Below are 27,405 nucleotides of genomic sequence, written 5' to 3' on the forward strand. Positions count from 1 at the left end.
AATGATGTTGTTTCAAGATCTACCGGCCAGGATGCTAATGGGGACCCATCCACGGTCTCCATTAATACTGGTGAGATTCTCTTCTGTGAACGTATACCGTGTTTTTTAGCGAATGTAATGTCAATGAAATTACCACTGGCTCCAGAATCAACCATAGCGGAACTAGTAACCCAGCTGGATTGAATCCATATCTTGATGGGGATATAACAATGTGAATCCTTCTTTGACCCATCCGAGGCCGAAGTAGTGGAACTTACTGAAAAAACGGCTGCATTCACAGGTGAGGATGCTTCTGAAATACAGTCGGACAAGTCGTGATTCATGTCGGTTACTTTATTCCTGGGAGAAACAGAGTGAGAAATTACTGAAGATACTTCTGAAAAGTAACATTCGATTACCGCAGCTGTAGTCCTGCGATTCTTACTGGGACAATTCGAAATATAGTGACTAGATTTCCCACAGTAGAAACATAGATTTTCTCTGAAACGATGTTCCTTGCGTGCATCTGGGGGAGTTCTCCGAATTACATCAACCTGCAAAGGTTCCGACTCCGCCTGGAGAAAGGACTTATTTTGAACTTCCCTGGAGGGAGAAGGAAGGGATAACAAGTTATTACGGTTAGAATCTGCCCATCTCTCTTGCCGACGTTCTGCGAGACGGATATCTATCCGGATACAATGATTTATGAAGTCACCCAGGGCAACAGGTGACTCTCCTCAAGCCAGTTCGTTTTTAATTGCAGCGGATAAACCCCTCCTAAATGCTGCGTACCTTGCCGAGTCGCACCATGCAGTGTCCAGCACCCACCTCCGAAATTCCATTGCGTATTCCAAGACAGGACGCTTTCCCTGCTGGAGTGACAATAATGCGGTTTCTGCTGTGACATTTCGATTGGGATCATCGAACATCTGACTCATTGCAGCAATAAAGTCTTTTAGAGAATTTAAACATGGATCATTGGTTTCAATCAAAGGGATTGTCCAGGCAAGAGCCTTGTTGGTTAACAGCATTATCATAGTTAATACCTTGTCTCGTTCTGTTAAAAACTGAACCGCATGCGCTGAAAAATATAGCTGACACTGATTTAGGAACCATCGGAATTTTTCTCGTTCATCACCAAATCTGAATGGAGCGAGCTTAGGGAAAGCCAAAACTGGAGCTGGAACCGACATTGGAACCGGGACCGGGGCTACAGTCTGTACGCTTGAGAGGTGAGTAGCTAATGCCTGAATGGATGTATCGGCCACACTAGCATTATGGTTAAGTTGCGACTCTAATGCCACCATTTTTGTTTTAGTAGCCTGAAGTTCCCCATGAAGTCCTATGACGTATGTGCATATTTTTCTCAAACACACCTCCACAGAATCTGACCCAGTGAACTCCATACTTTTAAAGGCTTGTGTATCCTGTCAAGTATATACTCCTGAGTGTTGCATCAGCGTCTCTGCCTCCTGTTAGGCAGAGATGCGGTCCCTCTCACCTTCCTGTTCAGCGCGCGGCGTCCTCCAGCGCTCCTTCCCTCGCTGCTGCCGGTGCGCGCTCCTTCCCGGGCACTGTGCTTGGCTATCTGTCCGCTCACCTGGGAGCATCCGCCTGCCCTGTCTGTCAGACCACTCACCTGGGAGCGTCCACCAGTTACCTGTCTGTTACCTGCCTTGGCTATCTGTCCACTCTCCTGGGAGCATCCGCCTGCCCTGTCTGTCAGACCACTCACCTGGGAGCGTCCACCAGTTACCTGTCTGTTACCTGCCTCGGTTATCTGTCCGCTCTCCTGGGAGAATCCGCATGCCCTGTCTGTCAGACCACTCACCTGGGAGCGTCCACCAGTTACCTGTCTGTTACCTGCTTCGTCTGTCTGCCCGCTCACCTGGGAGCACCCGCCTGTTTCCTGCTGTGTCCGTCAGCCCGCTCACCTGGGAGCGCCCACCAGTTACCTGCCTCGTCTGTCTGCCCACTCACTTGGGAGCACCTGCCTGTTTCCTGCCAGCCTGCCTGGAGACCCTGCCGTCACTTGCTGTGACCACCTTCCTGGTAAACCTAAAGACTGCTACTTGCCCTGCTTTCTCGAACTGTGACCACCTGTCAGCTACCAGAGACTTCCGCCTGCTTGCCGTGTCCATCCATCATACCGGTCAGTCCCAGCCATCTGACCCGCAGGAGCCACCTGCTCTCTTACAAGGTCGTCCCCAGAGTAGCACCTGGTCCCTCAGCCTGGATCCTCCCTGGTCACGGTGTCGTTAGCTGCCGTATGACCAGGGTTGGTTCGGGTGGACACTTAGTCACGCCCCTCTGGGTCCCTCCTTGCACCTCGGCACAGAGGTTCCACCACCCGGACCCGTAACACTGAGGTTATGGAGACCGATGAAGAGAAGAGGCAAATACAATACAAGTCCTCCAAGCTTGGCAACAGGTGAAGCACGAGATACACAAGCAAAGGTATAGTGGACGGAGTCCCTTTATATATCCCGCAAACAGGAAGTAGGAAATGTCAGACAGGAAACAAGATGGCCCCCGTGAAGCTGTCAACTCCATCTTGGATAAGGGCAAAACCAGGCAGAACAGGTATATGGTTCAGATCCTTACAATCTGTTATAATAGCTAGAGTGAACCTGAGGATTTAATGTATATCTGATATTATATATTTCATGCTGTAAATACCATGTTTTGCATTATTTACCATTTCTATAGTTACCACAATTTCCCGCCACATCAGATAAATAAATAAATAGTTTCATTGGTTACTTCCGGTATGTGTTAGTCTGTGCGTTCCATCAGGTCACCTGCTACATTTGGATTAGTCAGCAGGATGCAACATTCCAGAGCAGAAATGGCGGATCAGTCAGTGAATGAGCCCACTAGAGGGCACGTTCCCTGGGGGCTATGCTTAGCAACCTCCCAAAGTTTACGGGAAACAATCCACTGGTGTGGGACTTGTTGGAGAGACTGAGGAGCATACTACACATGTATTCTATGACCCCTGCCATACAGACTGAGTTGGCCCTATTGACCTTGGACGGAGAGGCATGAGAAGCGGTCATATACATACAGCCTATGGACCGTGACATTGTAGATAAAGTAATTTGAATTTTAGAGGAAATTCATAGTGACACCACAGACCTAGGCAACTTACATATGCGCTTATTCCTTTGGGTGCAGGGGGAGGGCAAGACTGTGGCCCAGTAAGTAAATGCTCTGCAGGAAATGACGGCCCACTTCTCCAAGAAGACCCAAGATGGATTCAGAGGACTGGGACAACTAGATGAAGCGCTGTGGGATCAACTAGTTGCGTTGATTGAGAGACCCCTATCTAAGCCATGTTGTAAAAGATCGCCTATGCTCCAACCCCAACATGAGCTTCCTTTAAGTTGGGAAAGAGGCCTGAGTCCTAGAAGGAGAAGCCCCTGTCCTGACAGGTAAGGTGTGGAGTGATGAGATGGCCACCTCTGGGACAAGAAATATGGAGCCTGACTGGGCCCGGGAGCTACGTCAAGAGATCCGGGACATTAGGGGCGAATTGTGTAGCATCAATGAACCTCCACTAATGTCACATCACCTGGTCAGGCAGTCCGATATGAAGAAAGGTTAGAGCAGGAATACAACTTCCCTCATGCCACATCACCTCGCACCTATTGAGCATCAGAAGAACGTGTAATGGAATCCTGGACTCGCAGAAGAAGGTGGCACATCTTGCGGGACTGTCCAAACCATGAAAGAAGAAGAGGGGTGTGTCCATTAAACTAGCATGCCCCACGATCAAGGAGCACACCAAATGGTCCCACATCCCAGAGAGAGAGTATGAAGGCTTCGAGTATAGTGTTTCCAAGAGAATCATTACCTGGGCTGCATTTAACGGACAACATATTCCCAGGTGACCACTATGCCCGAAGGGTATTTCCAAATTTACTTTCCCGAAATTGCCTGTTCCAGAAAGGAACCAACCATTCGACTAATTGCTGCCAACCAGTTGCCTATCCCAATGGCCAAAGTGGTGTGGATGTCTGTATGAGTGTGTGGAAAAGAGTTGGGCAGGATAAGGATCATATTGGTCAAAGACTCCGAAGGAGGGGGACCCATCGTGACTCTGGGAATGAAAGTCTTGAAAGAAGTAGGACAATTCCTGGCTGATGAGCCACAAAGAAACAATTGGACCCAAACAACTAGCTATTACACCATTAAGAGAGTATTCCAACAACTTGTGCAGGTCAGCCAAATCTAGAAGTTAACTGGCCACATCCCAGTGCCTCGGCTAGGTGGTGGTGGCCCCAGAAGCCTTGGTGACCTTACCAGAAGGACATAACATACTTACCATGCCGGTGCTGGTCCATGTGTCGTTAGAAGGAGTGGATGTCCAGATTGAACCTACGGAGGGGGATAAAAACCATACCCTAGCCACCATGTTTCAAGGACGCTTGCCCGTGCTTGCACAAATTTGAGCAGATCATGTCTGCAGTTGACTCCCCTAAAGGAAGTAGCTCAAGTATATGTGATGCAGGAAGATCTCACAAAGGCCGATGCCATAGAGTTAACACCCATGAAGAGGAATCTGTGGACTTTTTCTGTGTCCCTCAATGCACAGGAAGATAGAGCTGAGGCCCGAACCAGTCACCATGCATCTATTGTGCTAGTTTGAAAGAAGGATGGGACATTGAGGTTCTTTGTAGATTACCGATGGCTGAATGCCTGCACCATGTGGGACTCTTACCCTCTGTCTAGTATCGAAGAATCCCTGTCCACCTTGGGGAAAACCAAGTACTTCTCATCTCTCGATCTGGCCAGTGGCTACTGTCAGGCTCCCGTGGATGTAGAAGATCGGCCAATAACTTTCTTTGTCCTTCCCATGGGGCTATTTGAGCTTAACCGGATGCCTATCAGGTTGACAATGCCCCAGGAACGTTTCAGCACTTGATGGAGAGATGTCTTGGGGACCTGAACTTTTAAGGGACTCTTATGACAGCATAATTTACTCACCTACCTTTGAAGACCATCTTATCTGGTTGGAAAAGGTGTTGGAGTAGCTTCAAAGACATGAGCTAAAGATCAAACCTCCGAAGTGCCACTTGTTTCAGAGGGAAATTTAATACTTGGGGCACACCATTTTCAGGGTTGGAGTCTACCCCACCATGGAAAAAGTGGCTGAAGTGCAGAAAAGGCCTCAACCACACTGAGAGAGTTGAAGGCATTCGTGGGACTGGCTAGGTATTACTGGAAATTTATAAAAACTTCATCAGAATTGCAGCAATGAGTTACTAAGAGGGACTGCAGGGGGAGCCAATCGGCAGCCAATCCAGTGTGGTCCCAGGCAAGAAGCTTTCCAGACCTTGAAGATGGCATTGACAGGTGCGTCCATCCTAGTATATGCTGATTTCTTCCAGGCATTCGTGTTGTATACTGACGAAAGCCTGTATGGATTGGGGGCCATGCTGGCTCAGATTCAAGAGGGAAACAAAAGAGTGATCATGTACACCAGCCAGTTGCTGAGGGAGTCCAAGAAGAACCCAGACAACTACAGCTCATTTAAGTTGGAGTTACTGGCACTGGTGTGGACCGTGACCGAAAAATTTGCAGAATACCTCTCGGGTTTAGAAATACACATGCACACTGATAACAAAACCCTTGCCCACCTGGAAAATGTGAATCTGGGTGCACTGGAGCAAAGATGGGTCATGTGATTGTCCAAAATTTCTTATCTGTCCAAATCCGAGAACACTTATGCAGAAGTGCTTTTCCGGGTCACTCGAGCGGGTCCAAAGAGAGATGCAGACGAAGCACTCGAAAGTGACAAAATCATGGATTTCAAGCAGTTTGCAGCAGCTTCCCAAGAGTCCAGGGAGGAATCTAGACCCACCCAGATTATGGCCCTCTCCAGTGATGAGTGGGTGTAACTGCAGCAGTACGATCCCGAATTAGCAAAGCCGATGAAATGGGTCACCCAGCAGTAGAAACCTGACCAGGAGGGAATTACCGCTCTACCTGAAGCACCCTGCAGTTCCTGGGCCAATGAGAGAGGCTATTCATGAGGAACGGGTTGTTATATCGGAAGATCCAGTTAGCTTAAGAATTTGGCGTCACGTGACAAGTGGTGATCTTGGAAGAGTTGGTGGTAAGCCTAGCCATGGAGGCTCACAAAAGGGTGCCCCATTTGGTATTGAGATTTTCCTATGGTTGCAGCGGCTGATGTATTGGCCTCAAATACAAGTGCTCAAAAAAGCCTGCCGAAGATGTCTCCAGTGTGAGCTGTCCAAACCCCCAGAGCAGAGGGCCTCTATTTAAGTTATCCGGACGTCTGCTCCCTTGGAGGTGTTGATGGTCAACTACCTGATGATTGCGACATCCCACAATTGCTACGAATATTGTTTGATAATGACCAACCACTTCACTAAGTTCGCTGTGGTGATTCCAACTCAGGACCAGACAGCAGAAGCGGTGGCCTGAGCCATTTGTTGGGACTTCATTCGTTTATATGGGTGGCCGAAGAGAATTAATTTAGATCAAGGGACCTGTTTTCAGGAGAGTTGCATCGCCTCTACGGAATCAATAACTCTTGGACCACACCATACAACCCGCAGGTGAACGGAGCATGTTAAAGCTTAAACAAGACCTTGTAACAAATGTTACAAACATTGGAGGAAGACAAGAAAATTAGGTGGCCCGATTTCGTCTCTTAGTTGGTGTGGGTGTATAATAATCTAATCCACACCACTACGGGATACACACCATATATGCTACTGTTTGGTCAGAGTGGTGGAGAGATTACAGAGTTGGAGTTGGATCCAGAAAACACTTATCTGGGAAGCAGTCCGAACACCTGGGTCTGATAACATAGACACCAGCTTCAGACGATCAGGCGGCTGGTAGAGCAGAAGTTACGAGAAGTAGAGCATTTAGCGTAGACAGGTCCCCAATGCAGGAAGAGTTGTTCCAGCAGGGAGACCATGAGCTGCTACAAGCCAAATGGCCCAAGAACAACCTAGACTACCACTCGGAGGCAGTACCCTACCAAGTAGTGAGGAAAGTCCACCCTGATAACCCAGCCTATGAGGTCCGACCTGAGGAAGACAGAAGCTCCAACTCGAGTGCTGCATCTCAATATGCTCTGTCTATGCTCTTTTGGAAGACACCGTAGGAACAAAACCCCTAGAAAAACCACAGGATGCTACCCAATGAAGAGCTATCAGTGATGAGGAAGAATGGGCCACTGTGCCTATGAGGCCACAAGAATTGGCAACACAATCCTCGAAGGGGCCAGAGGACCATTAGCATAACCAAGTGGCAAACTCCGGAGGTTCAAAAGGCACTCTTGCAAGAAGAACCACAAAGGACTGAACGTGCCAACACTGGAATTTATCCCAATCGGTATGCACTGGATGAATTATTTTGGGAACAGATTAAGGAAGACTCAGGAGTGCACCCAGCTTTTGGCAGAAATTAGACTATCTTCAAGGCAGTTCCAACCATTCAGGAATTCTACTTGTCCGGGGACTGGTGAGCTAAAAGGCAAGAGGAATGTAAGAAGGTGAGACAAAAGAAAAGAATCTCCAGCGCTGTGCAACAGTTGTGCAAGAAGACTGCCATCTACTCTCCAAGCTGGACCCTGAGGAACCTACCGGAAGAGGGACAGTTTCAGGTAGGAAGAGTTTGGATGAAGGCCCATGTCAGGTGACCTTGATGACGCAGTTCCCATAATATAAAAACCCAGTGCGCTAAAACAGGAGCAGATTTGGCGACAAGTGAAGGAACGGATAGGACGTGTGTCAAGGGAGGCACAGAGGTCATGGTGACAGGCCATGACAGAAAGCCCGAGTCAGGAGGTTGTAGCGTGCCTGTGTAAGCAGGGGATCTAGATGCAACAGCAGAGGCACAGGCAGAACAACAATCTATTTCTTATATTTTACAGATTAATGTGAATTAAGATGGTTATTGAAAGTAGCTTATACAGAAACAATATTCATAGTATGGGGTACTAAAGCAAACAGTAATTTACACAGAAGAAATAAATATTGATCACTATACCATAAGAAACGTGTTTGAACTCAGGGGCCTACAGTCCAAAATGATCCCAAGGGGGGGCTAGAATGTTAATTACTATACTTGGAGGGTAGTCTCTGGTAGCCTCGGCAGATCTCTGGTCCGTCATAAACCACTGCTCTGTCTCCCTGAGAAAGTTTATCAATTCTTGCTGTGCCAGTCTGGCGTCAGATAGTCCCTGCCTGGCTCGTGGCCCTCCCTCTGCCCGTGCCTGGTACCATGTGTCCCTGTCAGAATGACAGCCCATCTCACACATCTCCGCTCGCCGGCCCTAGTATGGATCTCTGACCCGGTATCTTCTGAATTTCTATGACTCCAAGCCGCTGATGTGCAGGTACAAGAACTGTGTTGCTGGGGGCTGCTTCTGAACTGTTGACCGGCTTCGCTCGGGTAAGGAACCTTGACCAGCGTTGTTTGGGTCTTCGGGGGCATGACCACCGACTTCTGTGCTGGGCAACTTAACCAGGGTTGTTCAGGTCTTTGGGACTTGATCACCAACGTTTGTGCTGGGAACCTTGACCGGCGTTGTTCGGGTCTTCGAGGCTCGACCACTGGCATCTTGGCTCCACTGATGCACGTAACTGTCGATCGTGATGATGGGTCCAAGAACTGCAGCGGTTTTCACTGTCTCTTTCCTTGGTGCCAAGAACGCTTCCCTTTTGGCGAGCTTGCTTTTTATCTTGTGGGCCTGACTCTGTGACGTCACCTGACCCGGAGCACTGGCTACCCCATCCAGTCTGCAACTTTTCTCTTCTGTATTAGTTCTGTAGTGTTTTGTTCCCTTACACCTGGAAGCAGAACCCAGGTGGCGCCATATGAGTCCCAGAATCAAGACTATGCCAGTGAATGCCCGGAAACCAGACCTGCACTAGTCAAGACCCAGAGTCTAGACTACACCAGTCAAGAGCCAAGGCCCAGTCCTCATCCGACTGGGTACAAGAGACATCCGCCATTTATCAAGCACCAAAGATTCGTGAGGAGACATTGCTTGGGGGTGAACACCTACAGAAGTGAACGGGAGGCGCGAGTGAGCCGGGCAATTGTTTCCAGCACTAATGTACAGTACAGGGGTTGGTCTGGGCTGGTGCGTCAGGGATGACCGATTGAAAGAAGGCGGCCAAGTGAGCCTTGTTAGAAAGTGACTTTATTGGTACAGGGATTATAACCCCTGTCAGAAGTGATAGGAACATATAACAAGAGATTGTTATAATAGTTACAGTGAACCTGAGGATTCATTATCTAATATTGTATATTCCATGCTGTAATTACCCTGTTTTGCATTATTTACCATTGCAATAGTTACCACAATTTCCTACCACATTAGAGAAATGAATAGTTTCATAGGCTGCTTTTGCTTTGTGTTTGTCTGTTCGCTCCACAACTATATATGCATGTAAAAGTATATTCTCTGAAGACATTAACTATAGAGAACTCTCTTTCCCTTTAAAGGGAATCGCCCCATTTTCATCATATTGCTGTTTTTAGGTTAAAAATTTTGTGCAGATTGATTTTTAATATATCTTTATAGGAATTGGGGTTGGTATTTGTCAAAATATCCCTACAAAGACATAGATTTAAAATGTAAGATGCTGGCTACCTGCAGCTGCCACTAGGGGGAGCTTATTGAACACTGTCTGTTGTCAGGTCATCACCCCCTCTATAATCCTTTGCAGACACATATATTTGCATGTTCAGCTCTGTATCTTCAGCTTAGCTTAGATTTTGGCGTGATGAACAACTTGTTTACATGGGACTGCTTATATCTCCATGAACTAAGTTATCAGCAAAAAGTGACCTCATTATTCAGCTATTTGCCAACATATGTCTGGCCAGGAGCCTTCAGTCAGGGTAACATTTGGCAGTCATTTTAGTTAATGACATGATATTTGTTTCCTGCTCTTCATCGTCTCTTTTAATCTTTATCGCTTTTGTCCCCCCATTATTTTTTATATATATCTCAATTTTTGCCTCCAGCTCCAGACAGCGGCATCACTGTCAATTCGTCAACCACGGGTGATGTTGGAGATGCGTCCAGATTACCTGCCTGTAACCGGGTCTGCTGTCAATACCCACAAGCATGTTGTGTCCTCACACACATGTGCAATGTTAAAGGGGTTGACCCCCCATGGTTTATTTTTCTCCAAAACATTCCAGAATGCTCTAAAATGGAAAAAAAGAAAAAAGTATACTCATCTTACTGATCCCCCACTACTCATCTTACAGGGCTGTCCAACAACGGGTCCGTACCTACTCTTCCAGACGAATGGGCATGTGACCGCTGCAGTCAATCATAATCATAAGTCAGGAACAGGATGTAAAGACCAGTTTTGACGCTTTAGATTCCGCTGAGTCCAGTGATTCGCTACAGTGGCCACATGGACATCCGGCTAGAAGAAGGAATGCGTAGACTGACTAAGGACCAGACAGCTCTGGAAGAGGAGCAGCCGGTGATCTGGACGGTTTCTACACCTTATTTTTTTTTACTTTAGAACATGTGAAAAAAAATAAGTTCTCCAAGACAGAATTCTGACAGATCACATTAGAGTCATTGGGGTCCACTGGGTGCCATTGGCTTCTCTCCTGTGTATTCTGGCAATGCCTTTTTTATGTATTTTTCCCCTATTGTGCAGCTGTGAACAAAGCTGTGGGTAAGTTCTAGTGAACATTATTTCTGTCCATATGCTGTGTGTGTGAAAAACGCAGAAAGAACACTGACCAATGTTAATCATTGTGTTAATTCACATGAACATTATCTCACAACTATCCACTTGGACCAACTATCTGTGTGGAAAAAGAAAAATTGCAGCACGAGCTAGTCTCTCAGATATATCCATTGTGGAGGTTCATGCTCTTTGGTAGCCAGAAGCTTACACACAAGGATCCAGTTCTGATGTCAAATAGTGCACAGTTTATTAAAAAGTCTGCAAGTGATCACGGCACACAAAAGGAAATAGCCTTGCTTTGTCATAAAAAGATGTGACAATAATAAATAAAATAATCCCCACAGCAGGTATGGGCTCACTCGTTTGCAAACTAGGTCCACACTTATAGTCAGCTTCTGGCAGACTGACCAGTATACCAGAAGACTTTCCACCTCCACTCACAGAGAACACAGCTGCCTTAAATAGGCCCTTCAAATCCTGGAGTGGAGAATATGGGAATGGCCAGTCCCACCTAGGTCTTCTGACTGCTCCTAAAACCCGGACCCAAAATCCAGGCCTATTAAAGACCTCTCAGCAACTGCTATACTTTGCTAGAGCCTTCTCTCTGGACTTCACATCACCGAGGCTAACCACCTCAGTCACACATATTTTCCATCTAGGACCTGCCCAGCTGCATTCTTATATGCCCCGCCCAAAACCAGAGGGTTGGACACCTTCTGCCACCATACAGTGTACCCTTGAGTGGGCATCAGTGTTCGCATGTAGTTTCCCGGGCCTATGATCTACATAGAAGCTGAAGTCTTGAAGGTCTAGGAATCACTGTGTTACCTGGGCATCCTTCCATTTTTCTCCCGCATCCACCACAGTGGGGCATGATCGGAAACCAGCCTAAACTTTCAACCTAACAGATAATACCTCAGGGAATCTAGTGTCTATTTAATAGTTGAGCATTCTGTCTCTATGATGGAGTCGTTTTTATTGCATGTGGATAGCTTCCAACTCAGGTATATGACAGGGTGCTCTTCCTCATTAATCTCCTGTGACATGACCGTACCCAGCCCGACATCCGACGCATCCGTCTGGACAATGAACTCTTTTGAGAAGTCCAGCGCCATTAACACCTGTGATTACTTAGTTATAGTCATAGATATAAAACATAACATGACATTTTATTTGTCTGCAGCCACCATTAGGGGGAACACACTGAATTCTGTGGAACCATTGCAGTGATAAATGAGTTCCCTCTAGTGGTGGCTGCAGGTTACTAAATGTTATGTTTTAAATAAATCTATTTGAAGCTAGGTGTCAGAAAATGGACCTCTGACAGGACTGAAAATATGTTAAATAGGTTGTCTATCTCTTCAATGCTAAAGTGCCACAAGTAAAATAAAAAAAAAACAGGAGGGAAGTGAATATGTGATTTTTTTTGTTATTTTTACCTGGAGCACTTTATCCTTTAAATAGGAACTTTCACCTGATACATTTAAACTGAGTACCTCATCCAGTTGTGGCTGCTCCATTGATTTTGGAAAAGTTTCTATTTTTCTCTGTGCCCCTCCATTCCAAAGTTATGCCTCCCAGAACTAATTACTCCCATATATCCACAGGTAGATATGGTGTTAGACACTTCAATATTCATGAACACAACATAATCTATTACGGTATATAGCCGTCAGATGAGAAGAGATTACAACCAAGAATATAATAAAAACATATAACTTTATTAATTATAGATATAAAAACATAAGATAAAAAAAGACAAAGCAAAGGCCTCCAAAAAAGGGGGTTGGAGACACAGCATTAAATCGCCAATAGCCTAGTAGGGTATCGCACAAAGATAGAGGGTAATGCATTTGTAACACAGGTGCTTTAGATGCAGTGACACAGAAACACAGAGCAGCCAGTACAGGGTTAATAAGCAAGGGGAATTTACTGTAATAGGGTCAATCTACAGGCAGGGAGTAACAGGGCATATATGGGGACAACAAGGAAGTAGCAGGTAATATGCTATAACTGACAATCCACAGTTGGGCTAGATGTAGCAGAGTCGACACGGTTGTAATCGGCAGTTTTACACTTAGCTGACTCTTGTTCCCAACAAGGCAGATGCCGGCTGATGCCAGTGTTGTTTTCTTCTGGCTTCCCCGCCTAAACAATGCTCCGTCTTCTGGCGGCAGCGGGCGGTCTCCAGTTTGACCTGCTGAGCCCCTAGTCCATAACACTGCACCTCACTTGCTCGGCTTCACATCTTCTGGTGGCAGAGGGCGGTCTCCGGTTTGACCCGCTGAACCCCTAGTCCATAACACTGCACCTCACTTGCTCGGCTCCACATCTTCTGGCGGCAGAGGGCGGTCTCCAGTTTGACCCGCTGAACCCCTAGTCCATAACACTGCAACTCACTTGCTCGGCTCCACGGACCCTGCGTCTCTTCTCCCACTAGTCAGGCTTGACTCCCACTGTCATCTGCCTGATTTCCCACGCAAAACTCCTTTTTCTCCCTCTTCCTAGACACGCTTCCAGCTCCCCGGTCACCTGACCCCTGAGCTCTGGCTCTGGACACGCCCCCAGCTTCCCAGTCACCTGACTCCTGTGCTCGCAGTCTGTCTTCCCCCTGCAACCAGAGGCACGGCCCCGGCAGTTCCGGATCCCTTGTTCTGAAAGTACTTACACCCCGGTCTTCCTCCTTAGACATTCATTAGGTTAAATTATATGCAAGGCCTGTTGTCCGGTGGAATAATAAAGTATCAAAAGGCCTATACAAGTAAGGAGGTGTTATAATTCCTAAAAATACAAAAGCACACCCACAATTAAATAGTATATGGATAGAAAAATCAATAATATCTATAATTAATAAAGTGTGGGTGACTCGCCCCCTGGGCCGTGGGGCACTCGGATCCGGGCAATAGGGGAAAGATGGGGGTAGTAGTGGCGACCCGGTCCGTGGCTCAGGGTGGTCAGACCAGTGGTAGTCCCTTTATAAGTTTTAAGTGATGTCCGACTACGCCACCCGTGGATTGCGGTTATTAGGAACCGCCGCTGCGAGGCAGACTGCTGGGGCTGATGATGTATGCAGCTGGGATAGTGTGACTCCCCACGGGAAGAGTGCGGCCCCAGGGCAGTATAATGGAAGATGGGGGTGATGGTGTAGGGCGTCCCAGTACCGTTAGTGCTGGAGGAGCAAGGAGCACGCAGACAACAGGTTGCAGTCCAGGGTCTTTACTAGAACAGGTGAACTGACCCACAAACAGTCCCAGCTAGGAGGGGACCTGGATGTCTGAGAGCAATTGGGAAATTGGCCCTGGTCAGGGTGAGGGTGTGGGCCTACCGTGCTCTCTGCGCTCCTTCTGGCTATCTCCTCCTGATAGGGTAACAGCCCATGGTCCGAGCTCACCGTGTATTCTCGCCTGTATGGCCTGCAACGTGGGTTCCTTTCTACTCCCGGCCTGGTACGGCTTTGCTGGTCCCTTCTGTTGTGGCAGAGCCTCCGGGCTTCTTAGGCCAAGGAACATACAGTCCCCTGCAGACTGGTTATCTGCTGCAGGACGTGGAATCCTCTCAGCCTCAGACACCAAAGTCTGGTAAATTGAGTTCTTTGTCTGCCAAGACAGGCTCACTTTGCCTCTTGTCTCTGGCTTGTGGCTCTTCTACTGCCACACTTCCTCTTAGGGTGCAATGCAACTGTCCCTCACTGCTCTGGGACAACTCTCAATCCAGAGACAGGTCGTCCAGTTCTCTCTAACCCTGCCCCCAGTTCCAGCTTTTATAGGGGCAGCCTGCTCCCCCTACTGGCCTGAGACAGGAGGTATTGAATGCTAATGTTACCCTGACCAGAGAACCTCCCCCTTGCTCTCAGACACAGCTTTATTATATTTGTGGCATCCAGGCCAGGGTGACACATGGGCGTGGCTGTGTTTTGATTGGCCATCATCATAGAGGAGAAAACTGAAACACCAGCAGAGGAAAATTTGCACCATTATTACTGAGGGATATAACTTTATAACGGAGGGGCACAAAAGAAAAAGAAAAACAGTTCCAGAATCAGTGGAACAGCAGCAATTTGAAAGTTTTTTTTCCAATAGTTTCAATAGTGGATAACCCCTTTAAGAAATTAACCAGTGCAGAATTTGTGCCTTTAAAATGGCATGGTTTTAAATAGTGGACATTTAGTCATGTCTGTAAAATATCTGGATGATGGCCCTGGAGGAGTGGAGACTAGTAAAGCTTGAATATTGATTCATAGCAGCAAAAAAGGACACTTTCCACAGAGTGTGTGCTGCGGTCATAGTGTAATTTGGGCGTGCGCTGTGGTGATTACCGTATTATCTCAATAAATAAACCCGATGAGAGAAATCAGACGTGAATAACACAAATAAACAGGCCGAGCCGTGTCTCTGAAGGCCATGGCTCCCCTTCTGGGCTATGCTTGTGGGAAGAGGTGGTAATTCACAGCAGACTCCGACATTTCACGACAGGATACAGACCCTCAGCACCATGTCATAAACCTTCTAAACATCACCACATGTCCGCCTGTTTGTTATTACGATGTGCTCATTACCACTATAAAGACTAGAAGAAGAAATATACAGCAATATCCACATCCTCAGCACTGACAGTCACCATTTGGTTTCCAGCTTTTGATTTCTCTATGTCGTCCACCATTGAACAAATTTTATATTTCGGTTTGAGCAACTTGAAAAAAAAATGAAAAGTTTTAAAATCCAGGACATATCATATCTGATATTGGTCTGGAGTTCAAAATTCTGCTGCTTATCATTGAAAAAGTCAGCATCCTCTTATATCCTTACATGGGTTGTCTCGTCTTCTATCTTCAGAAGCCCACCGCTCCCCTGCCTCCCAACTTCCTGCTTGCCGGGGGGTGGAGGGCTTCTGATGATTGACAGTTCGGACCAGCGGCATAGTCGCATTTGACCTAAACTATTAGCTCAGCCATGCTTGCACATTCTTTGGGCCAACAATGTAAACATCTTTGCCTCTTCAGCATGGAAGGAGCGAAGCTAGCAAGATGTAGCACCATGGGTGGACATATCACTGGTGCAAATTGTGTGGCTGTACAGGGGCCCGAGAGGTAAAGAGTCCCACTTCTACCTCCAAAGCAGGTGGAATTGTGCGCTATCATGAGATATTGAACTCCAAAGCGCCCATATATTGTTTTTTCACAGGTGCCGTCTCCTGCCTGTGTCCGCAAGTGTGCAGCACATGCCCTTGAGGCTATGTGCACACAGATATTTTTTGAGGTGGTCAAAAAGATGAGATTTCTAGTGGAAACCGCTTCAGTAAACTCTTCTTCTTTTTTTGAGGACGTATTTGGAGGCACTGACCGCTCCTGCCAGCGATGTAGTTGCTTGTGCTGACGTCATGTCAACAGAGCAACCGATTGTCTTCCACTCTGTATTTGGGGTGTGACTGCAGAAGTAATGCTTATTGACAGCCCGCTCCCCGCTGCACAACTGCGGGGAGCCAGCTGTCAATCAGCATGATGTCTGCAGTCATGCCCCACCTACAGAGCAGCCAGAAAGAAGAAAAGCTGCTCTGTGCCAGTGCCGGGTAGAACAGGCAGGTCATTGCCTCTATTAGTAACTACCTGCCAATTAATTTTTAGGCCCATAGTAGAAAAAACAGCCCTGGATGACCCTTTTAAAGACATAGTGTGCACATACCTTAGAGAGGTTTTTTCCCAGCCTTTTGACTGGACATTGTCTAGTTTGGAGCGTTTTCCATGTGGAGACACTATAAAAAAGTGACCTGCACTTTTTTTTTACCAGGCATTTTCAAAATCTAAAGTGGAAGAAAGACTCTAAAAAGGCCAAACATACAACCAGCAAAGTTGTTTTACAATAGAAATTAATATGAAGACTCTTTAAAGGGAACCTGTCACCAGGTTTTTCCCATATAACCTACGGCCACCACCTTTTAGCCCCATGTGATGGCATTCTGAAATGCTGTATATATGACTCCAATTCACCCTGTAAGCCAAAAAAAACACCTTTTATTATACTCACCTACAGGGCGGTCCGGGCTGATGGGCATGGCTGGTCTTCGTGATGCGCCTCCACTTTTCTTGTGATGACGCGTCCTACGTCATCCACGCAGTGTTCTCCATCAGGCTCCTGTGCAGGCGTACTCCTCTCTGACCTGCTGAGGGTAGAGCAAAATAATGAAATGTGCATGCGCCGGCGTTCATTGGCCTTTCCCCGCGCATGGGCAGAACAGTACTTTGCTCTTCCCTCGGCAGGGCAGAGAGAATTACGTCTGCGCAAGGGCCTCATGGAGAACAATGCATGGATGATGTAGGATTCGTCATCCACATGAAGGAAGACGGCATCGCAAGAGAGAAGAAGGCACCGGACCAAGACCAGCGAAGCCCATCGGACCGGACCTCCCCATAGGTGAGTATAATAAAAGTATTTTTTTGCCTTACATGGCAAATTGGAGTCATATGTACAGCATTTTAGAATGCTGCTACATGCGGCTGAAAGGTGGTGGTCATAGGTTATATGGGAAAAGCTGGTGACAGGTTCCCTTTAATACACATTTGAGGCAATTTTTTAAGACATATTTTGAAGAGAACTCACTCAAAAAGACTCCTCAAAAAGCTCTATGTGCACATAGCCTTATACTTTTGTTGAGAAGGATAGGACACATGGATGATATTAGGATGGTCTTGTTTCTGGGCACAGAAGTGGCACAAGAAGGTTCCATCCATTTACTGTACACGGGTCCTCTGTGACGTGGATGCCGCCTGCGCTCCGACCACTGACTGCTGCTGACTCATAACAATAAGGCCATTTGCAATGCTAATATTTATAGGAATGATAATGGCTTTAGGCACATGTGTGTCAGTCATGGAGGCCTGTAATAAGCGCGCCGGGACGGGAAGAAAGCAGATTATGTGTCTTTCTAGAAGATGCCTGGTCTGTTTCCAATTACAGTCTCCTTTCCTGTAGTTACAGAATAAGGGCATCAGCGACAAGAAATAACCGTCTGGTCTACTCTGCAGTGAGATTTAGGATACCAAAATTCTCCTTATCTAACATCTAAAGGAATTCCCACCATGGGAAACTGTCACACACATGGATTAGGGTCTCTCTACAGACGTCACCATACACCACAGATGATATTGCGATCCATTGCGGTGTACAGTAGTAAACTAAAACTAGGATATGCCATTATTACTGATTGGTGGGGTCTCGAGCGCTGGGGTCCTATTACAGGGGTATTCTGGTCTACGTAAGTTATTCGATTGTTAAGCCCTCATTAACAATAGACTAATGTCGACCGAGTTCGGCACTATCAGTGGGTTCAAGGGACAGTCTAATATGTATGGGGCCATCTGGCCAAATGATTATCGGTATAGTTAAGGTTCGGGCATGTCCGATTTCAGACTGATTATCCTATTGTTCTCTCAGGGATAAGCCGTCGCCGTCTGGTCACATAGAGAACACAGGAGCGCTCGGCCGAACAAGTGTTCCTGTGCGTGGGAGAGTCGGCCTAGGTGGCTGCTAGCTGAACATTTGGCCACCAGCCATGGAATGAGTATAATGGGCTTTAAATCGATGATGACCCTCGCCGATTACAAGACTCTTGGACTTGTGTCCATTGCCAGGCTATTAGACCGCAGTTAGATGAGTTGAAATGGAGCGGCAGCGCTTGGCTATCTTCATCAATGTCATAGATACTTATATACAGCATCATGGCACATGCGCAACCAGACGCTCTGTTCATGTCCTCCTGGTCGTGGTCTTGTGGAAGATGGAAAACAATGGGAGAAGAACCGGTGACAAAATTCCCACATTCTGATGATCAATGATGGACTTCGTTCTCAAAATTAGAGTGGTGGGAAAAAGGGTCCCCCACTGACCTCCACAATAGGGGACTTGTGCGAGTAGGATGGAGCTTCTGTTTGCGCACGCACCCTTGTTTATGGCGCTGAGGAAGATAGCCAAGTGCAACACTGCTGCTCCATTCACCTCCTCCTGGTCGCAGTTTTCCCATTCTAGTGATTGGTGGGGGTCCCACCCCATTACGCTAACAATTATCGTCTAGGCAGTGGATAGACATAACAATTCCACCTTCAATGCTAAAGTGGTGTGTAAAAATTAGTTTATTTTCGACTTTTCCCTGCACACTGACACTGCAACCTCATTCCTATTAAAAGGGGTTGCCATGTCTTCAATCTTCAGAAGCTCACTGCTCCTCTGCCTCTAGGCTTCCTGTTGGATGGTGTGGGTGATGTGCTCCTGATGACTGGCGGCACTGGTGCCACTGACCCAAACCGTGCGCTCTCTCATGGTGCTAGTGGGGGCAGCTTTGCCAATGCAGCTTTGGAGGACTGATACTGCTGGGACCACTGGATCCAGCTGGCTTCAGAGCAAGTGCTGTGCTTATTGCCTAGGAAACCAGCTACCTCTGACAGATTGCAGAGGTGGCCAGTAACCTCAGCAACGAGCATAAAACTATAAAATGAATAGTTCTCCTGTTCTTGAAAATGGAGAACATTTTAATAAGAGGTGAATTGCAAAGCCGAATGTTTTTACAAGCATGTTGCAATTTTACCCATTTAAGAAGACATTTAAGAAGACAACCCCTTTAAGTGAGGGTTCGACCGCCACAGGAATGCTGCACTTCTTTAATGCAGTGTGGTGTTCCTCCTCTGAGGTAAGGCCGGTGTGATGGTAGTGACCTAGCCTTTTGCATCCAACACCACATTCCACCAGAGGGAGCTAGTATGCACTAGGTGCTGCTCCCCTGGTTACAGGGAGACTGGGGAACACAAAGTGGTAGGAACCAGTTAGTGGGTGTGGGTGGAGGAACACTAGTAAGTTACACTTCAAATTTCATATTTAATAGAATGCCATCTTTGATCTTGGTTCTTGGGCTGTCAAGCGGTCTAAACTACTGTGTGTAATGTGACTTCCCTCCGGGAGCGCAGATCCTGTGTGGGCCTGCACCGGTATGGGACACGGCCCTCGTACCCCGATCTATGGGACGAGAGGAAGGTTGCAGACAAGGAATGTCTCAACCCGGCCAAGGACCAGGATCAAGAAGGCCCGGGAGCTTTAGAGTGTGGCTCCCTAGCAAATGGGTCCTGGGGAGGATGCAGACGGAGCGGAGCACGCCACCTGTCCTCGCCTACCTGATCTATTCAGAGGGATTCTGGCTGCAAGAGGGGTACCGGCCCCCGACACCCGACCTCGCACTCTATGTCCAGGACGGGAAAGCCCGGTTAGGCCCTGAGGATCCCACCGGGCGTCGGATGGAGAGGAATTGCCACCTGAGCCATACACCTGAGAGGAGCTCAGATGGAGACTCGGCCTATCTAGACACGCACAGACGGGAAAGGGTGAAGTCTGTAGTGCAGGAACACTCTGGTGTAGGGATGCTACCTCACACTGGACTTCCTCGGAGGTAGTCGGACCCCCGTCCCTGGAAGCCGCAGGACTCCGCGAGGAGCAGGGAGAAGCCTTGCGCTGCTTGAGAGAGAACTGTGAGTAAAGCCTTGGAAGTTCACCCCTATGGCCTCCGGACTGTTCATTACGTGCCATACCACGCGACGCGGTGCCCTTACTCCCCGCACTACTAACCCTCCTCTATCCTGCCTTGCCTGCCCTGAGGCCACGCTCCGCCTGTGGGGAGCAGCGAGAACTCTAGTCACCATGACACCAGGCCTCAGCGGACTGTAGCGGCGCTGGCGACGCATCACCAGACACCACAGGTGGCGTAGTCGACAATTACCACTCAACCCGGAAAGCCCTAACATCATTTTTTTTTATGTGACGGCCCTGGGCACGGAACGGGTCCGGGCCCCTGCTGCATCCCCCTCAACCCCATGAGTACCCCATCTTCTCAGGGCAGGGCTTGCGAGCGTCACACTTGCACACTACCTAAACGGGGGAGGCCGCTAATCTTCACTGTGCCTAGATAAGAACCTTGGTTCCATCAATCCCGTGATCATCGGGGGGCCCTTGTGGTTAAATCCTTGCCGCTCATCTATTACTTTCTTCAGATGGAACACCCCTTTAATAGGATGCCATGATCACATAGGATTTGTCTGACGTCTTGTCTGCTTTGTAAGAAAGTAATAGAGGGTCAAGTTTTGTGACTCCAATAAAGTTCCAAAGTGTGCAATTAAGAATCCTGCGAGTTTCTCCAGATATTTTCCCTTTACTGACACATTGCAGACAGATGGTAATTATTAACATTTACATGGGAATATGCATATCTACGAGGCATCTTAATGGAAGCAGATTAAATTGTCCTGGTGCCGAGAAGTAACTATTATAAACAATCTAATTCTAATACATGGAAAAAAAGTTGTCAGCAGAAAAAGAAAAAAGTTGTGGTTCCCTATAGGGATTTTTCATGTCAAATTATTAAATGGGTGTTCCCTTCTCGGACCTTTGTGCCATATTCACAGGATAAAACAAAAAAGTCCATACACCCCTTTAGGGTTGGAAAATTTTTAAACACCTAATTACCCAAAGGGTAAAAAAATCCCTCCTAAGGGATGCTAAAACGTGACTTTTATTAACTATAGATTAAAAGCTGCTCATTACACAAAGAATTCAAATCATTGCTAAAGCGATCCCGTATTAGACTATGATTCTTTGAAAAGATTCAATATCCCAAGCAACAGATCTCCCTATTGTTTGACCTATAAGTCTCAGTACTGTTACTATATATCAGGATCATACAGCATCTAAAACATACTCATCGCCACCCCAACAAGTTTCGCCTTAACGGGCTTCCTCAGGGGGGCAGGGGCTATAATATTCACAGGATATGCCGTAAATTCCCACCTCGGAGACCTATCTGAATATTTATTATTTCTGAACATAGCGCCATCTCACCCTCTGAGGATGAAGAGATGGTTGCACATGCTCATCTCTCGAGGTTTCCACAAATGTCACTGTAAGGCTAGGTGCAGGCGACTGTCATCCGAGAGAGTCGGATCAATTGTCTAACCGCGCTCTGATCAGAGTGTGATCCGATTCTCTCAGATGAGAAGATGGAAAAAAAAAAAAAGTCTCCATCTTCTCCATTGTGTCAGTGTGTGGAAAATGGACTGCACTCAGGTGTCATCTGAGTACAGTCCGATTTTTTCCACACGCTTATTGACTTGAGTGCGATTCGAATATTGGATCAAACTTGGGAATGCTGCTATTTTTTCCTCTGTCCGAGAAAAAAATCAGACATGTGCACGGCCCCATAGAATAACATTGGTATGAATGTGATCCGATGTTTCATCAGATCGCACTTGGACCGAAAATACAGCTGTGTGCACGAGCCTCAATGAGTAGCCCACAAGAGCGTGACTGCTTGGAGTCGCCCTTTGTCCTGGCTAAGGCTGATTTCACATTTTATCGTTTACCCTGCTGTTACTAAACCCTAAAACTGTACGGCAAAGAGCCCAACAAACTGGTTGGTAAAATCAGAATATTTAACTTCCAACCCATAGACAGCCCCAGGAACACCCAAAGGCCAAAGAGGAATGCCACATCTTGGACGGATTTCATAAAAAACCCTGACCATTTTTAGAATGAGACATGGTGAGACTGTTTAGGAGAATTAGTGACAGTCCCAGAATATTTGGAACTGCTGGGAACTGTGCAACTGAGAGGTCGTAGATCTGGAATACTGCTAAAGGGAACGTGTCGTCAGAAAATGACCCATTGTGTGAATCAAGTTCTCATGTTAAATGATTACAAATGTAATTGTGCAAGGAGGAGGAGGAGGTGAACTATAAATGATGGATTCTGTAATACCTTCTGTACATAGAGGTGTTATCAGTCATTGTACAGGAGTAGGAGGAGGTGAGCTGTGATACCACTTATTATAAATGGTGGATCCTGTGTTATCTACTGTATATAGAGGTGTTATCAGTCATTGTACTACAGGAGGAGGAGGTGAGCTGTGATACCACATATTGTGAATGGTGGATCCTGTGTTATCTACTTTATATAGAGGTGTTATTCTTCATTGTACAGGAGGAGGAGGTGAGCTGTGATACCACATATTGTGAATGGTGGATCCTGTGTTATCTACTGTATATAGAGGTGTTATCAGTCATTTACAGAAGGAGGAGGTGAGCTGTGATATCACCTATTGTGAATGGTGGATCCTGTGTTATCTACTGTATATAGAGGTGTTATCAGTCATTGTACAGGAGGAGGAGGTGAGCTGTGATACCACATATTGTGAATGGTGGTTCTTGTGTTATCTACTGTATATAGAGGTGTTATCAGTAATTGTACAGGTGGAGGAGGAAGTGAGCTGTGACATCACCTATTGTGAATGGTGGCTTCTTTGTTATCTACTGTATATATACAGTGCTGGCCAAAAGTATTGGCACCCCTGCAATTCTGTCAGATAATACTCAGTTTCTTCCTGAAAATGATTGCAATCACAAATTCTTTGGTATTATTCTCTTCATTTAATTTGTCTTCAATGAAAAAAACACAAAAAGAATTGTCCTAAAGCCAAATTGGATATAATTCCACACCAAACCTAAAAAAGGGGGTGGACAAAAGTATTGGCACCCTTTGAAAAATCATGTGATGCTTCTCTAATTCGTGTAATTAACAGCACCTGTAACTTACCTGTGGCACCTAACAGGTGTTGGCAATAACTAAATCACGCTTGCAGCCAGTTAACATGGATTAAAGTTGACTCAACCTCTGTCCTGTGTCCTTGTGTGACCACATTGAACATGGAGAAAAGAAAGAAGACCAAAGAACTGTCTGAGGACTTGAGAAACCAAATTGTGAGGAAGCATGAGCAATCTCAAGGCTACAAGTCCATCTCCAAAGACCTGAATGTTCCTGTGTCTTCCGTGCGCAGTGTCATCAAGAAGTTTAAAGCCCATGGCACTGTGGCTATCCTCCCTAGATGTGGACGAAAAGAAAAATTGACGAGAGATTTCAATCCAAGATTGTGCGGATGGTGGATAAAGAACCTCGACTAACATCCAAACAAGTTCAAACTGCCCTGCAGTCCGAGGGTACAACAGTGTCAACCCGTACTATCCGTCGACGTCTGAATGAAAAGGGACTGTATGGTAGGATACCCAGGAAGACCCCACTTCTTAACCCGAGACATAAAAAAGCCAGGCTGGAGTTTGCCAAAGAAAGCCTAAAACGTTTTGGAAGAATGTTCTCTGGTCAGATGAGACAAAAGTACAGCTTTTTGGGAAAAAGCATCAACATAGAGTGTACAGGAAAAAAAAAGAGGCATTCAAAGAAAAGAACACGGTCCCTACAGTCAAACATGGTGGAGGTTCCCTGATGTTTTGGGGTTGCTTTGCTGCCTCTGGCACTGGACTGCTTGACCGTGTGCATGGCATTATGAAGTCTGAAGACTACCAACAAATTTTGCAGAATAATGTAGGGCCCAGTGTGAGAAAGCTGGGTCTCCCTCAGAGGTCATGGGTCTTCCAGCAGGACAATGACCCAAAACACACTTCCAAAAGCACTATAAAATGGTTTGAGAGAAAGCACTGGAGACTTCTAAGGTGGCCAGCAATGAGTCCAGACCTGAATCCCATAGAACACCTGTGGAGAGATCTCAAAATGGCAGATTGGAGAAGGCACCCTTCAAATATCAGGGACCTGGAGCAGTTTGCCAAAGAGGAATGGTCTACAATTCCAGCAGAGCATTGTAAGAAACTCATTGATGGTTACCGGAAGCGGTTGTTCGCAGTTATTTTGGCTAAAGGTTGTGCAACCAAGTATTAGGCTGAGGGTGCCAATACTTTTGTCTGGCCCATTTTTGGAGTTTTGTGTGAAATGATCAATGATTTGATTTTTGCTTCATTCTCTTTTGTGTTTTTTCCTTGCAAGCAAATTAAATGAAGATAATAAGACCAAAGAATTTGTGATTGCAATCATTTTCAGGAAGAAGCTGAGTATTATCTGACAGAATTGCAGGGGTGCCAATACTTTTGGCCAGCACTGTAGGTGTTATCAGTCATTGTACAGGAGGAGGTGAGCTGTAATATCACCTATTGTGAATGGTGGATCCTGTGTTATCTACTGTATATAGAGGTGTTGTCAGTCATTGTACAGTAGGAGGAGGAGGTGAGCTGTGATATCACCTATTTTGAATGGTGGATCCGGTGTTATCTACTGTACATAGAGGTGTTATCAGTCATTGTACAGGAGGTGGAGGATGAGAGCTGTGACATCACCTATTGTGAATGGTGGATCCTGTGTTATCTACTGTATATAGAGGTGTTATCAGTCATTGTACGGGAGGAGGAGGAGGTGAGCTGTGATATCACCTATTGTGAATGGTGAATCCTGTGTTATCTACTGTATATAGAGGTGTTATCAGTCATTGTACAGGAGGAGGAGGAGGTGAGCTGTGACATCAGCTATTGTGAATGGTTGATCCTGTCTTCTCTACTGTATATAGAGGTGCTCTCAGTCATTGTACAGGAGGGGGAGGAGGTGAGCTGTGACATCACCTATTGTGAATGGTGGATTCTGTTTTATCTACTGTATATAGAGGTGTTATCAGTCATTGTACGGGAGGAGGAGGAGGTGAGCTGTGATATCACCTATTGTGAATGGTGAATCCTGTGTTATCTACTGTATATAGAGGTGTTATCAGTCATTGTACAGGAGGAGGAGGAGGTGAGCTGTGACATCAGCTATTGTGAATGGTGGATCCTGTGTTCTCTACTGTATATAGAGGTGTTATCAGTCATTGTACAGGAGGGGGAGGAGGTGAGCTGTGACACCACCTATTGTGAATGGTGGATTCTGTTTTATCTACTGTATATAGAGGTGTTATCAGTCATTGTACAGGAGGAGGAGGAGGTGAGCTGTGACATCACCTATTGTGAATGGTGGATCCTGTGTTATCTACTGTATATAGAGGTGTTATCAGTCATTGTACAGGAGGGGGAGGAGGTGAGCTGTGACATCACCTATTGTGAATGGTGGATTCTGTTTTATCTACTGTATATAGAGGTGTTATCAGTCATTGTACAGGAGGAGGAGGAGGTGAGCTGTGATATCACCTAATGTGAATGGTGGATCCTGTGTTATCTATTGTATATAGAGGTGTTATCAATCATTGTACAGGATGAGGAGGAGGAGGTGAGCTGTGACATCACCTATTGTGAATGGTGGATCCTCTGTTATCTACTGTATATAGAGGTGTTACTTGTCATTGTAATCTTGTCTGTGATGATTATGAGACAGCTGAAAAGTCTTCTGTACCTAACAGGGAGTGTGAGTCCAGTAGTATGCCTAGTGGCCACTGTAAAAATTGCAAGATTTCTGAATGTTTATTTTTTTATATAGTGATATTGAAAAGAAAAGAGAGGAAAAACATTATCAATAATCTGTAAAAATTACTTTTAACATAAAATTCAACTGTTATTCCAGTAATAGATCATTTCCTTATGCGGGTGTGATCCCGATATACTGAGTGTCGCAGGGGAGCTGCGCATGTTTTATGTCAGTAGGTGATACGTAATTATAGACATGTTAGTTAGGTAATGACATTCACTAATAGGTGTCTGGGGAGCATTACAGCTCCTGTACAACTCCACCGGGGAGCCATGTGGATGTGAGAATTACATGGAAGCCATCCATGGCCGCAGACAAAGCCGTATCCATGATAGTAATGATCATGCTGGGAGGAGGGGTCTCGCATTACTTCAAGGATATACAGGTATAGGGAGAGATATTATTTTCAATTCTTATATGCAGACATTGAAATTGAGCCCAGGTGAATTATAAATGTTAATTGAAAGGAGACCATCATGTCATCAAGCTTCATACTGTACCTTAAATAACGATGTGGTGGTCTGACAAGAGCAGCTCTAATGCATCATAGCCTAGGATCCACTCTTGGGGGGGGGAGATATATTTCTACTAAAAGTGTAATAAAAAGGTTGATGAACCTTTCAATAAACATTACGTGATAAAAGCGAGAGAACACAAGCAAAAAGTATTGAACACGCTTACTGAAATGTATGTACTACCTCGTGCAAAAGACTTTGTTGGTGATGACAGCTTCAAGATGCCTCCAGTATGGAGAAACTAGTCACAGGCATTGCTCAGGTGCGATTTTTGACCAGTCTTCCACATACTCACTCATCAAATCCTGAAGGTCCTATGGGCTGCTTCTATGAACTCTGAGCCTTAGTTCCTTCCATACATTTTCTGTTGGCTTCAGGTCAGGTGATTGGCTGGGCGATTCTAGCAGATTTATTTTCTTTTTCTGAAACCAATTCCTTGACTGTGTGTTTGGGATCATTGTTTTGCTGAAATGTCCACCCTCGTTTCAACTTCATCATCTTGGTAGATAGCAACAGATTTTTATGAAGAATGTCTCGGTACATTTGTCCATTCATCCTTTCTTCAAACATATGAAGTGCCAGTGCCAGTGCCATATGCTAAAAAACAGCCCCACACCATGGTGTTCCCACCTCCAAACTTCACTGTTGGTATGGTGTTTTAGGGTGATATTCAGTGCCTTTTTGCCTCCAAACATGCTGCATAGTGTAACATCCCTGGCGGCGTGCTTGCATGGCTTACCATCTCCCACCATGCAGGACCGCAATCTTACCTATCAGGCCAGGCTGCGCACTTTGCTTCAGTACCTGCTGTTTGTATGTCTCTTGTCTGCTGGCTTAGGGCAGCGGCGCTGTTGCTTCCTGATTCTTAAAGCTACAGTGTGCGCAGTC

Source organism: Phyllobates terribilis, unplaced genomic scaffold (genome assembly GCF_046119375.1).
Source record: "Phyllobates terribilis strain yellow unplaced genomic scaffold, ASM4611937v1 Scaffold_11__3_contigs__length_659146591, whole genome shotgun sequence".
NCBI lineage: Eukaryota > Metazoa > Chordata > Amphibia > Anura > Dendrobatidae > Phyllobates > Phyllobates terribilis.